Here is an 11,641-nt window from a genome sequence, read left to right as displayed (position 1 = left end):
TGCAGTTTTAGGCATACATAATGTGATATGGTAATGTATAGCGTGTGAGGAGCATTGTTAGTTTAGTAGGCATAGTGTGCAGCATGGCTATAGGGAATGTAAAGTATAAGATAAGTGATTTAATACATACGGTAGGTTAAGTTTTAGGACAGAAGGTAGTTGTGTCACCCTACCTGGATGCCACAAGTGTAATAAAGCTGAGTCTGAGAGCAAGGGGGAGGTTCTCTGGTCAGGGGAACATTAGCATGCAATGCCTCCTGTCTCAGGCCAGTAGGGGGAGCAGGCTGCCCCTATAAAAGCTGGTACTGGGGACAGGGTTAGAGAGAACTGGATGACCTGTCTCAGCTCTGAGACGTGTCCCAGAGTGGAGCAGGGACAGAAAGTTGATTGCACCTAAGAGGAAGTGTGGCAGTAGGAGAGAGCCACAAGCCAGGGACAAGAGGCGAAGAGAGCCTGTCTTGGCAGAGAAAAGACTTAATTTTACCAGACTTTGGTGTCTGAGGCTGGAAGGATTCCACATCCCCCAACAGAGAACCAGTTCGCAAGGGACTGTACTTTCCTTGGCCTAAGAAGCCTGGAGGCCCTGCCACAACCGAAGGGACCAGTAAAGCCGTACAAGGCTGGGAGCAGAAAGGAACCCACGTCGCAGGCCATACAGGCGAGAATACACGGAAAGCTCGGAAACGTGGGCTGTTACCCTATCAGGAGGAGATAGCCAGAAGGAGCGCAGAAAGCACGGTAGGCCTACACCCTCACCCTGACCAGGGCCAATTTCCCCGTTGCTCTCAGACATCCAGGTCCCCTCCTAGCTGGGACTGTTTGTGGGTCAATTTACCTGTTTTAGTAAAGACCCTGGACTGCAACTTGTTGTCTGTGTGCTCCTTGCTCCTCCAGCACTATCAGCACTGGGATTCTCACTACCATCACTCCCACCATCCATTATACTGCCCTGGGGCCGCACTCTTCCCGTGGGGAGTCACACTACCCTAGCTGCACACCTCATCGGCCCCAGCGGTCTGCAAGCAGCGGCGGTTCCTAATAACCGCAATCCACGGGTGGCGTAGTCGGACATTATCAGCAGAACTTAACGGACTACCACTGGCCTGACCACCCTGAGCCACGGAACCGGGTTGCCACTACTACTCCCATCGTTTCCCTAATTGCCCGGATCCGAGTGCCCCACGGCCCAGGGGGCGAGTCAGCTTTGGCGTAGTCGGCAGGATTTCGTGCCCGCAACCACCGGGTACTGCGTGCCTGAAAAAGACTGTTGTAAACTTACCTGTGGAGAAGTTTCCCGCCGTCCGGAGTCGTTTCCCGCCATCCGGAGCCGATTCCCGCCATCAGACGCCATCTTGGACCGTTTTCCGCCGTCTTCTGCCGTCTTCCCGCCATCCGCAGCTGTTTCCCGCCATCGGACGCCATCTTCAGGACGCCGCGCGGGAAGAAGAGGGGCGTGGATGTCAAAACCGCGCGAGATCCGAAGCTCCGCCCCACGCACCGACGCTGCGCAAGGTCCTGGAAGGGAGAGAGAGCGACACTGACGTCATCGGAGTGCGACGCCAGGTCCTCGTCCAGAGCAGCAGCGGAGCCGCGGCCTACAGAAGAGGATCGTCGGAAGGTAGGCCACACTTCACTAGGGGGGGAGGAAGATGTCGGACACAGAGGCGCCCACTACCACCAACGCAGCTGCAGCAGCGGTGATGCCCTTTTCCTTGCCCTACATCCCTGGAGCGGCCTGGCTGCCCAAATACTCAGGGAGCCCCATGCCCTAACTGACTTCAAGGAAAGACTGTATAGTTTGTTCCAAGTTTACCCCCTGACAGAGGAACAGAAGGTCAGCATATTGACAGGGCAGTTAACTGGCGCAGCCCAAAGGGAGGTAAAATCATGGCCCATTGAGGAGAAAGGGACTGTGAAGGGTATTCTGGCCCGGCTGCGGGGTACCTTTGATACACGTACCTCCGCTGAAATTAAAATGAGGTTCTATGGATGTAAGCAGCGGGCACAGGACAGCATCAGAGACTATGCCCTAAATCTGCAGGAAGCCTTGAGGGCTATTCAACAAACTGACCCTGGCAGTGTGCAGGAAACCGATAAGCTGCTAACAGAACAATTCATAGAGGGTCTGCTGTCCAGCGCCCACAGGGCCCAGCTGCACCTTATGTTCTTCCAGAACCCCGACCTGACCTTTGCCCAATTTAAGGACAGGGCCATAAGGGTGCTCCGTGAATCTGCAACCAGTGGCGCTATAAACCCCCGGCGCCCTGCTATCACCTACCACCAGGAGGCGGCGCCCTCCTCTATGGACTCCGTGGAGGCTGATGCACAGGCCCTGAACCAAGCCCCGTCGAAAGGCCTGCACCACCAAGTCCAGGAGCTGACCAGGAGCGTCGCGGCGTTGACCAGGACCGTCCAGGCGTTGCAAGTGGACCCGTCAAGACCCATCAAGCTGGCTTCAAGTCCGGAGGATGTCCTGTGGCGTCGACAGAGGAGGATCCCGTCGTTCCGAGGGAGGCCCACAGACCGCTACGTAGAGGATGGACAGCCCATTTGCCGTCGATGCAACCAGCCCGGACACATTTCCAGGTACTGTAATTTAAACGGGTCCAACCTGGGGCAGAGGGCCGACCCCTAGGCATAAGATCACCAGGCCCTTATAATTGGCGTGATAAGTACGTTGGGGGGCGCCCGGTTTTACCCGTGGTGCTGGACGGTATCCCCATGAGCGCCTTGCTGGATACTGGGTCGCAAGTAACCACAATCCCTTATGTACTTTTTAAGCAGTATTGGACTGATGCTGATATCACACGGTATCCAGACAGTAACTTGAGCATCATCGCCAGTAATGGCTTACCCGTGCCGCAGATGGGGTTCAAGGAGATGACCATTAAAATTGGTAAAGTTGAACTGCCGGCACAGGGAGTGATTATTGTGGACATTGACCGTCATGAAAGTCACCCTAAAATAACTGTGGGTACTAACATAATTGAAAATTGTCTTTCAGAAGTAATTGTAATTCTACAACAGGTGGCGGTGAATGCTAGTTCCAGCCAACAGAGAGTCCTCAACAAGGAGATAAAAGCCCTGATGAGACGGCAGCAGGTAGAACTGTCTGGTGGTGAGATCGGTAGCGTAAGACTCAGTGATCCATTCCCCATTTCCATGCCTCCCAAAAGTGAAATGATGATCTGGTGTCGGACTGCAATCGGGTTGAGAGGTAGAGACTACCAAGCCATGGTAGAACCCGTGTACTCAGACAGCAGGCCCACCATTTTGACAGCCCGGGGGGTGGTTGATGTCCGTCATGGGAGGGTGCCCGTCCGCATCCTCAACATTGGGGAGAGGGAAGTACACTTACCCAGGTACGCTACACTCGCCAAACTGTTTGTCGTCGAACACCAAGCTATCAGGGCCGTGGAACCCTTGCCTCCATCTCCACAGGCGGAGGGTAATGGCTCCCAGAAACAAAAGGAGGACTGGTGCCAGAAACTCCACGTGGGTGCTGACTCCACTCCCCTGCACCAAAAACAAGGAGTCTACCGGGTGGTACGGGAGTACGAGAGAGTCTTTAGTAAGCACCCGCTAGACTTCGGCAGAGTAAAAGGGATAGAACACCACATCCCCACAGGGAGCCACCTACCAATAAAAGAGAGGCACAGACCTGTACCCCCTGCACATTATCAGAACGCCAAGGGTATGCTAAGGGAGATGAAAGAAGCTGGGGTCATTAGAGACAGCTGTAGCCCCTGGGCAGCCCCCTTGGTTCTGGTCAAAAAGAAAGACGGCACCATGAGAATGTGCGTGGACTATAGACAAATCAACCGTATCACCCACAAAGACGCATATCCGCTGCCTAGAATAGAAGAGTCTTTAGCCGCACTAAAATCTGCTAACTTCTTTTCTACTTTGGACCTTACTAGCGGGTACTGGCAGGTTCCTGTGGCAGAGGCTGACAAGGAGAAGACCGCCTTCACCACCCCGATGGGACTGAGCGAATTCAACTGTATGCCTTTCGGGCTCTGCAACGCACCAGGGACCTTCCAGCGGCTGATGGAATGCTGTCTAGGGCACCGAAACTTCGAGACGGTCCTCCTTTACCTGGACGACGTGATCGTCTATTCGAAGACATACGAGGATCATCTGAAGCACCTGGCCGAGGTGTTCGAAGCCCTGGCAGGCTACGGCCTGAAGGTGAAGCCATCGAAGTGTCACTTGCTGAAACCAAAGGTCCAGTACCTAGGACACGTGGTAAGCGCGGAAGGAGTGGCCCCCGACCCTGACAAGGTCACGGCAATCAAGAGCTGGCCAAGCCCCTCGAACATCAAAGAGGTGAGACAGTTTCTCGGGTTCGTAGGCTACTACCGAAGGTTCATCCCCGGGTTCACTAAGATGGCAGCTCCTATGCAGGACCTCCTGATCGGACAGTCCAAGTCCAGAAGTCAAAAGCCACCCTTCAAGTGGGATAAACCGGAAGAGGAGTCCTTCCGCCAGCTAAAGTTGGCCCTCACTGGGGATGAGATCCTGGCCTACCCTGATTACGGCCAGCCTTTCATTCTCCACACAGATGCCAGTAATGTGGGACTGGGAGCCGTACTGTCCCAAAACCAACAGGGCAGAGAACGGGTGATCGCATACGCCAGCCGGAAGCTGAGGCCCACCGAGAGGAACCCGGAGAATTACAGCTCCTTCAAGCTAGAATTCTTGGCGGTGGTGTGGGCCGTGACGGAACGCTTCAAGCATTACCTGGCCTCCGCAAAGTTCACCGTGTACACGGACAACAACCCGTTGACACACCTGGACAATGCAAGACTGGGTGCCCTGGAACAGCGGTAGATGGCCCGTCTCTCCAACTATGACTTCGTGATCAAGTACCGGGCAGGCAAAACCAACGCCAACGCGGACGCCCTATCAAGAATGCCTCACTTACCTGAAGGTGACGAAGACCCAGAAGAGCTGGAAGAGGTAGAACTCCCCGCGTTTCACCGGTATGGAGCTGCTCAACACTCTCACCGCGTGAAGGAGGAGGATCTAACAACTGTGATGATGAATCCCCTACCTCACCACAGCTGGGCCGAAACCCAAGATAGTGACCCTGCTGTCCGCCTGGTGAAAGATCTGCTGACCCGGGAAGACGCCCGCCTAGATCCAGATGCCCCAGAGGAAGCCAAGCAGCTATGGAAGGATAAGAGCAAGCTGTTCCTCTACGAAGGCAAGTTGTGCAGAAGGATTGTCAACCACCGGACGCACGAGCTGACCTGGCAAGTCGTGGTCCCAAGGCGAGATGCAGCTATGGTCCTGGGAGCTTACCATGACAGAGCGGGACACTTCGGTTGGAAGAAACTGGAGTTCCTACTAAGAGGAAGGTTCTTTTGGGTCGGCATGAGAGGAGCAGTAGAAAAGTGGTGCAGAGACTGTGGCCCTTGTCACCTGAGGAGGAAGGACCGCACCAGCCAGAAGACACCCTTGAGGCCCATCGTCACCACGCAGCCTCTTGAGCTGGTAGCTCTGGACCACGTCAAATTGGCTCCAAGCCGGTCCGGATACATCTACGCCCTGACAATCGTGGACCACTATTCCCGTTTTCTAGTGGTGGTCCCGGTAAAGGACTTGACAGCCCAAACAGCGGCCCGAGCCTTCCAGCAATACTTCTGCCATCCACACCGGTATCCGGAACAGATCCTGACAGACCAGGGTCCAGCGTTTGAAGCTGAAATCTTCCAGGAGTTCTGCAACCTCTATGGCTGTAAGAAAATACGGACAACGCCTTACCACCCCCAAACCAACGGGATGTGTGAGAAGATGAACAATATAGTCATTGATCTCCTGAAGACGTTGCCCCTGGAGGAACGCAGCCTGTGGCCAGAAAAACTGCCGGACCTGGTAGACATGTACAACAATATCCCAGTGAACGCTACAAACTGCACCCCGGCTTACCTGATGCGAGCTAGACCAGGTAAGCTGCCCGTAGACCTGGAGATGGGAGTCCTAATACCTGAGGACACCTCCCCGGATGCGGACTGGGATACGGAAAGGCAACTGCAGTACAAGAAGGTACAGGAGAGTGTGGAGAAGAGCCTGGCCCAGGTGAGAGAGAAGCAAGAAAGACTCTTCAATCAACATGCCCCTGCTAGTCCCCTAGAACCTGGTGAGCAAGTCCTAAAGCGAAAAAGAAGGCTACATAAGTTGGACGACCAGTGGGAAAGGGAACCCTACACCGTACTGCAGTCTGACCACGACAACCCAAAGGTGTGCGTAATCACCAAGGATGGAGGAGAAACCACTAGTGTCGTCTCCAGAGACCACCTCAAAAGGTGCCCCGAGCAACTCCGTAGTGCAGAAGAGGATCAGAGTGACCTTGAACCCGCAGAGGACAAGGAAGAAATGATCAGCACCGTTCTCGGAGAGTTCCCTCAGTCCTGGACTCGCATAAATGATGCCATAGTGGTACCAGTCCTGCATTTCCTGCAACCGGCACAGCAACAACCAACACCAGAGCCGGAAGGTGAAGAGGAGCAAGCGGTTCCAGAGGCAGAAGAGCCTGTTCCAGCAGCCCAGGAGAGTCAACCCTCTGCTGACAGTGAGACTGCCATGCCTGCGGTAAGCCAAAGAACCCGCAGACAGCTGCCTGCCTTACCTGTACACCCAGCTGGTAGCTGTACCCCTAACGCTAGTGGGGAAAGCCAGGTTGGTCCACCACCAGACAGTGGGCTAAGGAGGTCAACCAGGAGCACAAAGGGACAGATACCCGCTCGCTGGAGAATATAGAGTGTACTAAAATTGTAAATAACCCTGTTGCCAAATGTTGAATAGTTTGCCAAGTTACCTGCATGTTTATTAATAGTGTGTTTCAGTCTCTTGCAGCAACCGTAAGGACTCACAGGTTATGGACTTTTTATAACCGGGACCTTGTATGGACTGCATTCTGAGCCTAACCCAGGAATTAACTAAGACTGTGAAGGACTTGGGGTAGGACAGACCCCCACCTGGTTAAGGCTCCCCGTTGTGTTGGTGATATGGACACCTGGTCACAGACCACACTGTGACCTTAAGAACTCAATTTGTGCGTCGTCTGTCTATTAATGTTTTATTGTTGTGCATAATGTCTTTGTTTATTGTTTAGTCCCGGAGTACTAAATTTCACTAGGGGGGAATGTGTCACCCTACCTGGATGCCACAAGTGTAATAAAGCTGTGTCTGAGAGCAAGGGGGAGGTTCTCTGGTCAGGGGAACATTAGCATGCAATGCCTCCTGTCTCAGGCCAGTAGGGGGAGCAGGCTGCCCCTATAAAAGCTGGTACTGAGGGCAGGGTTAGGGAGAACTGGATTGCCTGTCTCAGCTCTGAGACGTGTCCCAGAGTGGAGCAGGGACAGAAAGTTGATTGCACCTAAGAGGAAGTGTGGCAGTAGGAGAGAGCCACCAGCCAGAGACAAGAGGCGAAGAGAGCCTGTCTTGGCAGAGAAAAGACTTAATTTTACCAGACTTTGGTGTCTGAGGCTGGAAGGATTCCACATCCCCCAGCAGAGAACCAGTTCACAAGGGACTGTACTTTCCTTGGCCTAAGAAGCCTGGAGGCCCTGCCACAACCGAAGGGACCAGAAAAGCCGTACAAGGCTGGGAGCAGAAAGGAACCCACGTCGCAGGCCATACAGGCGAGAATACACGGAAAGCTCGGAAACGTGGGCTGTTACCCTATCAGGAGGAGATAGCCAGAAGGAGCGCAGAAAGCACGGTAGGCCTACACCCTCACCCTGACCAGGGCCAATTTCCCCGTTGCTCTCAGACATCCAGGTCCCCTCCTAGCTGGGACTGTTTGTGGGTCAATTTACCTGTTTTAGTAAAGACCCTGGACTGCAACTTGTTGTCTGTGTGCTCCTTGCTCCTCCAGCACTATCAGCACTGGGATTCTCACTACCATCACTCCCACCATCCATTATACTGCCCTGGGGCCGCACTCTTCCCGTGGGGAGTCACACTACCCTAGCTGCACACCTCATCGGCCCCAGCGGTCTGCAAGCAGCGGCGGTTCCTAATAACCGCAATCCACGGGTGGCGTAGTCGGACATTATCAGCAGAACTTAACGGACTACCACTGGCCTGACCACCCTGAGCCACGGAACCGGGTTGCCACTACTACTCCCATCGTTTCCCTAATTGCCCGGATCCGAGTGCCCCACGGCCCAGGGGGCGAGTCATAGTGACCATAGGATAAGATAGACTTTGGTAAGCAGTCTAAATATAATATGTGTACAGTACAGACCAAAAGTTTGGACACACCTTCTCATTTAAAGATTTTTCTGTATTTTCATGACTTTGAAAATTGTACATTCACACTGAAGGCATCAAAACTATGAATTAACACATGTGGAATTCTATACTTAACAAAAAAGTGTGAAACTACCGAAAATATGTCTTATATTCTAGATTCTTCAAAGTAGCCACCTTTTGCTTTGAAGACTGCTTTGCACACTCTTTGTATTCTCTTGATGAGCTTCAAGAGGTAGTCACCAGAAATGGTCTTCCAACAATCTTGAAGGAGTTCCCAGAGATGCTTAGCACTTGTTGGCCCTTTTGCCTTCACTCTGCGGTCCAGCTCACCCCAAACCATCTCGATTGGGTTCAGGTCTGGTGACTGTGGAGGCCAGGTCATCTGGCGTAGCACCCCATCACTCTCCCTCTTGGTCAAATAGCCCTTACACAGCCTGGAGGTGTGTTTGGGGTCATTGTCCTGTTGAAAAATAAATGATGGTCCAACTAAACGCAAACCGGATGGAATAGCATGCCGCTACAAGATGCTGTGGTAGCCATGCTGGCTCAGTATGCCTTCAATTTTTAATAAACCCCAACAGTGTCACCAGCAAAGTACCCCCACACCATCACACCTCCTCCTCCATGCGTCACGGTGGGAACCAGGCATATAGAGTCCATCCGTTCACCTTTTCTGCGTTGCACAAAGACACGGTGGTTGGAACCAAAGATCTCAAATTTGGACTCATCAGACCAAAGCACAGATTTCCACTGGTCTAATGTCCATTCCTTGTGTTCTTTAGCCCAAACAAGTCTCTTCTGCTTGTTGCCTGTCCTTAGCAGTGGTTTCCTAGCAGCTATTTTACCATGAAGGCCTGCTGCACAAAATCTCCTCTTAACAGTAGTTGAAGAGATGTGTCTGCTGCTAGAACTCTGTGTGGCATTGACCTGGTCTCTAATCTGAGCTGCTGTTAACCTGCGATTTCTGAGGCTGGTGACTCGGATAAACTTAACCTCAGAAGCAGAGGTGACTCTTGGTCTTCCTTTCCTGGGGTGGTCCTCATGTGAGCCAGTTTCTTTGCAGCGCTTGATGGTTTTTGCAACTGCACTTGGGGACACTTTCAAAGTTTGCCCAATTTTTCGGACTGACTGAACTTCATTTCTTAAAGTAATGATGGCCACTCGTTTTTCTTTACTTAGCTGCTTTTTTCTTGCCATAATACAAATTCTAACAGTCTATTCAGTAGGACTATCAGCTGTGTTTCCACCTGTCTTCTGCACAACACAACTGATGGTCCCAACCCCATTTATAAGGCAAGAAATCCCACTTATTAAACCTGACAGGGCACACCTGCGAAGTGAAAACCATTTCCGGTGACTACCTCTTGAAGCTCATCAAGAGAATGCCAAGAGTGTGCAAAGCAGTCATCAAAGCAAAAGGTGGCTACTTTGAAGAACCTAGAATATAAAACATATTTTCAGTTGTTTCACACTTTTTTGTTAAGTATAGAATTCCACATGTGTTAATTCATAGTTTTGATGCCTTCAGTGTGAATGTATAATTTTCATAGTCATGAAAATACAGAAAAATCTTTAAATGAGAAGATGTGTCCAAACTTTTGGTCTGTACTGTATGTAAGTGTAATATATAGTGTTTGTAATGCAGATCTGCCCAGCTACATACTATAGGGACAGACATAGTTAAAGTTTGTGACTGGCCCATAGTGGGAGGGGTGAGCCCTAGTAAATGAGGACTACTTCCTGATCCTTAGCGTTAGAACCCTCCTGTTTGTTTTTTTTATCTTGTGTTTTGCGGTCACGTGACCATCTGCCTTTATATTCCAGCTCTGCCCTTCTGGCTGTGCTGGACTTCAGTGTTTGACTGTTTCTCTAGCCTGGTGCTTCGGTGCCTTTCTCTGTCAAGCTCGCTTGGTCCTCTGGGACCTCTAGTACATTTTGTCAGTTTGTCTTTTTGTGTTCTGCAACAACTTCTGTTTAGGAGGTGTCCCATTTTTGTCCCAGTCCTTAGTTCTTTTAGGGACCCCTCCCTTAATTCTATAGGTCTTCGTTCAGACTAGCTGAGGACTAAGGCAGGTCTGTTCACTAGGAACAGGCAGCCCGCTACATCGTAGGGATTCAGCTTAGTCTTACTGTAGGGACAGCTTTCCCCTATCTTTCCTTAGTTCATGCTGCAGATCATAACAGTTAGTCAGATAGGGTAGTAGAGTAACCAAGGTCAAGTTCAAGTTGCAGTGGGCGAGCAGCTATTCTTCAATGCAGTGGGAGGCCTTACTGGGATCTCTTGCGAACATTCCTGCAACGTCCGGAGCCTAGGGCTCGGTACAGGTAGTACGGAGAGTGCCTTATCCTCTGGCGTACAGAGGAAGTTGGACGTGGAACCGCGTTAAGGGAAGGTAACGAATCCTGGGTGCACTGCGGGACTGGACAGGAAATCCCTGGGGGTGACAGAACCAGTGAATGTGGGGATAGTCCAGGAGGAACGGATAGTAATGCTGGAAATGTACTGTACTAAGGAAACAAGGAATAAGAAGTGTTGTGCACAAAACCGCATGTTACAGTCTGATGAACTGTCCAGTAAGCGTTTGCTTGTTACAATGCACTGCGTGTCCCCTGAGTTATGTGCAGCGGCTCCTGAGGATGGAGGCCTGGATACAGCGGAGGCATGCGGCCTACAAGTGAGTGTGATGCACCCCACACCTGACAGCACATTGGGACTGGGGCATGATTTTCCTGGAAAGTGCCAGGGTGATACGGAGCAGCAGCTTGGCTTCAGCTACGGCCCTCGGTCATTTTACACAGAGATACAAGAAAATGATCCCGTCAATAGTGAAACATAATTTCCTTCCGCATGTTCTGACCATTAGAGAAGCACCATGGGACTCAGTGTAACTTAGCTCAGACAAAGGACGATGGAGTGCGTCTGAAACGCGTACCTGTTCTATTCGTGAGTCACATGGAATCCCATTTTCTTCCTTTGAATATCTAAAATGTATGGCCATCATTTAAGAAAGAAAGTGGAACTGTGGATAGTTTTGGAATAAGGGATTAGAAATAGGTTTGATTTTAGAATGGATAATTAGAGGATACCTAACTTTCTCCAACGTATTTGATACATAGAAACAAACAAGAAAAAAATGTTCATTTTCTTAAAAAAACAAAAACAAAAAAACAACCATCATAAAAGAAAGGCCAACAATCTCCAAACACTCGTCTAAGAGAGGCAATAATTAAGATAAGTGCTAAATGTAGCAAGTTCCAGACTGTCAATTTCTTTCTCAAGTCGATACAAACATTATAATATCACACGTAATTGCAAAAGTGATAGAGGTGCAGCGAGCATTGCTATGGGAACAGTGAAAACGTCAATGGCACGGGT

The sequence above is a fragment of the Phyllobates terribilis genome, unplaced genomic scaffold (assembly GCF_046119375.1).
Source record: "Phyllobates terribilis strain yellow unplaced genomic scaffold, ASM4611937v1 Scaffold_7__3_contigs__length_470593459, whole genome shotgun sequence".
NCBI classification, from domain to species: domain Eukaryota; kingdom Metazoa; phylum Chordata; class Amphibia; order Anura; family Dendrobatidae; genus Phyllobates; species Phyllobates terribilis.
This window is presented reverse-complemented; position numbering follows the sequence as displayed.